The sequence below is a fragment of the Haliaeetus leucocephalus genome, unplaced genomic scaffold (genome assembly GCF_000737465.1).
Source record: "Haliaeetus leucocephalus isolate CR32 unplaced genomic scaffold, Haliaeetus_leucocephalus-4.0 Scaffold478, whole genome shotgun sequence".
Classification (NCBI taxonomy): Eukaryota; Metazoa; Chordata; class Aves; order Accipitriformes; family Accipitridae; genus Haliaeetus; species Haliaeetus leucocephalus.
Genome location: NW_010972914.1, coordinates 5,385 through 9,500, shown reverse-complemented (window position 1 = coordinate 9,500; position 4,116 = coordinate 5,385).

Genomic DNA, 4,116 nt, shown 5'->3' with positions numbered 1-4,116 from the left:
AGATGATCCCAGCGCCTAGTGCAGTTCTTTAGGGAAGCATGTTTCTAACCACAAGTGGTCCCTGGAGAAATTCCAGTAGCTGATGATAATTAACATCTTCCACTCCAGTGGCTTCGCATGCTCACAGCTGTTGAGAGGGGTGGTAGCGAGGCCGTACGGGTGAGCTTCAAAGGGCTACCAGAAAAGTGATTATAAAAATACGTTTGTAAAGCTATTGTTGATTGCTGAACTAGGGACTTTCAACGTTTCCACAGGAGCATATGTTACTTTCCTTAGCTTCATAGAGAATTGCTGTTGAAGCGGTCTGTTTTGAAACATAAAAACTAGGTTTTCACCTTTTGCTACTGAGGCAAAATGCATTAAAAGGATAAAGGTCAAAAGGACACAGGCGCGAGTGCTGACTCCCCTCTGGGATTAGCTCAACATAAAAGGTGCACTTTCAGTACTGCACAGGCAGCTTTAGTTGTGAAACTCCCCTGTACACTAATAGAATCCACGTGGCTGAAACACCATATACCGAAAGTAATGATTTGTAAAAATAGCTTTTCATTACAGTTGAAAGTTGGAAAATGATGTGTTAATATAGTTCCATTAGCTGAGTGTTACTGCCAAAATGAGCAAGTCGGTGACAGCTCTTAGTTTCTCCTGCGCTTCAATCTGGTATTTTAATATCATTAAATGTTACTTCTCCGGGATCCTCCTCTTCATACTCTCTCCGCACTAGGTTGGTTTTCAATAGCACAAAGCTTGAAAGGTAGAATTCAGCAGATCAGTCAAAATACTACCATTTAAATCACAGCCTGTTTTAACCTTGACAAATTGATTTAGCAATGATCATACCTATGCATGTATGTATGCTATTGGCGTCATAGCAGGTATTTCAAATATATTCTAATGCTAAAAGATTTTTAGCAGTGTAGTATTTTCTGTAACTCATATCCCTAATAAAACTCATGCTCCTGCGCGCATAAGCATATACTCTCTTCTTTTTTTTCTTTTAGTTAACTAAGCTTATATTTACTGAAGCAGCTGAACAAGAGCCCTTTGAACAAAACTATCAGAAAGATGTTAGAAAGATTGACGAGGGTGTGTTCTCGCCAAACACTTATGGTTCTCTTTCAGTGGTTTACTGACCTCTGTTGGTGAAATTAAAGTATATGTTCCAAAAATAACGATGATGCATAAATTGGGAAGAGAGATTTTAAAACACTGCTGACTGATATTTTTAAATACAGAGAAGTATGGCTAATACTTAAATATCCCACAACGTTTGAAAGGCTACCATTACAAAAAGAAGGAAAAAAAAAAGAAAAAAAAGAAAAGCTACTCCAAATATGAAAATAGCTTTTCAATAAAAATGGGAGAGGGCAGTATGAATTCAAAAGGTTGTCAACTCTGCATCTGAAGTTACAGAGGTAACCTGCTTAGTGAGCCCCCAGCCACTTACATGACTCTTGGCATGTGCATTTACGAGCATATTAGCCCTCATTCTTCCACTTCATTTCAGTCACGATGAGAAGCACTTGTCTTCTGGCACACAGATGGGCAATAATTCTCAGCGGTGTCACTAGATAACAGAACATTGTGGCCCTATCAGCTTATTGTTAGTGGATTTTTTTCTACCAACAGCAGTGATCCTACTGTTGGTAGCAGAAGTCAAGATGGTGGCATTTTAATTTCATTGCAATACATAGTTTTTCTGATAGTGTACTGAAGTTTGCTATGCTTATAAATTTGCAATTGCTTAGTTTCATGGTTATCTGTGATTTAAAAATTTAATATGTTTTTGCCTAAGGGGTTCCTTCAGGTAGCTCATATACCAGAGACATATTAAGCTTTGGTTGTATTGCAGAACTGCTTAACAAAGTGATAAGGAGGCCACAAACCCATGCAACTAAAAATAAATTTAAATCTGTATTTAGACAGGATTCCTAGCCAACTAATTTCAGAGAATGTTTGTCTCAAAACTGGTGGATTCATATGGATCAATAAAAAATGTGAGCATAGAGACACACCAGTCTTTTTTTTTTTCTGAAGAGAAGTTACACTAGCGAACCCCAGAACTGGGGTCTGACTCAAGGCAAAAGGAGGAGCAGTAACATAAATCCATGAAATTCCCGCAGAGATTTTCTCAGCTCGCTATCTCACTCCTTCTGCTCCAATAAGTTTGGAAGGTATTCAGTCTTTTGTGTCCTTTGCTGCTCATAATCTTACTATTATTTGTAATATGGCCTGGAGCACTCAAGTTTTAAAAAATGTTACGTGGTTTCCAAATATCTGTTAAAATTTGCATATTTATGTCTCAGATGCTAGGGTTTCCTTTTCTTTAAAAGCACCATGAAGGAAATTACTTGCCTATGGAAGCATTATGCTTACCTAACAATATAAATTCAGTACAGGTCTCAGATTAGCTGTGTGTAAGCTCTAATTAATATGGTCTTAGTAAGAATGTTATCTATTATAGCTAATACTCTGCTAATGGACTACACAAACCATTATGTAAAAAGCTGCTTATACTCGTCCAGTAAGAGAATTAGTGAGATGCATACTTTAACTGGCACTCTCTCAGGTAAGTCTGTGTTAAACCTTGAAATTACAATTAAGTCACAGGCAACAGAGCATCTTGTGGATCAATATGCTTCTTTGTTTACTATTAATGACTCAGCAGTCACTTTAACTCTCCAATCAGGAGTAATGAAAGATTACAGAAAATTATACTGCAAACTGAAGGGTATTTTGCTCCATTCTGTGCAGAATTCTGAAAAAAATGTTCTATCTTTTTGTGAATCATAGAGTAATAGCTAGTTGGAATATTTTTTTTGTATATATGTTCTACCGAAAAAAAAATGCTGTTTTGTGGAAATAAAAAAGTTTTGCTTGCAACACCTGTTTTGGTAATTATGAATGGTCTGGTTTCAGGATTGAAGTTTGTCTCTCCACTTTTCTTCTTCCCTTGTTTTAGGACAGGAAAACATAACATCAAATATCAGTCTATTCTAGTTAAAATATATAAATATGTTAACAAGCATATGCTATAAAAGGTTGGAGTGGGGATCCCCCAGATGGTTTTATTTTTGCCAAAAGTTTCCAAACCTAACAGTGTCATGAAACGGAACAGTCTCTTTCAAGACCATCCTATGAGAAGATGTCCATTAATCGGCAGGAACCATTCCCGTGTTCAGTCTCCATGCAAGGTTTTTTTTGTAATAGCAAAAGCCTTATATTATACAGATTTACATCAGCATAGAGAAGCACAACAAACCTCAGCTTTCTAGAGGTAACTTGTCTATTGTCCAAGCAGAGGTAAATAGATAAATGTATCCACAGGAAGGCGGATTAAGTTGTGGTAAGGAAGAGCTTTATATCTGGAACGATAGCTGAACACCAGCGTAAACTGACTGTGGAGTACATCAAATCACCATTTTTAGAAACAAGCATTTTTCATAAATCATCTAAAAAGTACAACTGATTTTAAAATACTTTGGATTTCATCAGCCTAATGCTCATGAGTTAACAAAAAGAGGTTTCAGTCTGCTTGCTGAACCAATATAAAATTTATTGGCAGTGCCCCTTTTGCTACTGGCAAAACACTTTTTAATGCAGATTTGACCTAATCAATAGAAGTAGTGACAGACTTTCTCATGATGGTGAGGCTATGGGGCTACCGACCTTTTCTCCAAGCCACCATCAGCTAAACCGATCCTCCCTCACACCATCCCTTCCTTTCCCTGGTGCACTGATACTCAAATCAATAAACTGATCTCTCTGATAACGACCCAGCGTAAGTGAGGGAATATGCACAACCGCTTGGGGCTGGGGGAAGAGAGATGTTGCTGCTGAAGAAAGGATATGAGTAATAACAAACTTCATTTTCTCTACTCTGTACGATCAAGCAGACCCCTTAGTTTCTAACTTATAACTTCTGCAACAAATTCCAAGGAAAGCTGACAAATCCTGCTGTTTTTAACCTTGGATGTAAATTATTTTAGGCGGCTCTTTTTCAAATCAGGTGCTGAGCACTTGCTTGAAAGGTACAGAGTACCTCAGGTCCTGATGAAGTGGAAGAATTCGGATCACTCGGAATCTTACAAAGATCAGAACTTAATTCATGAATAT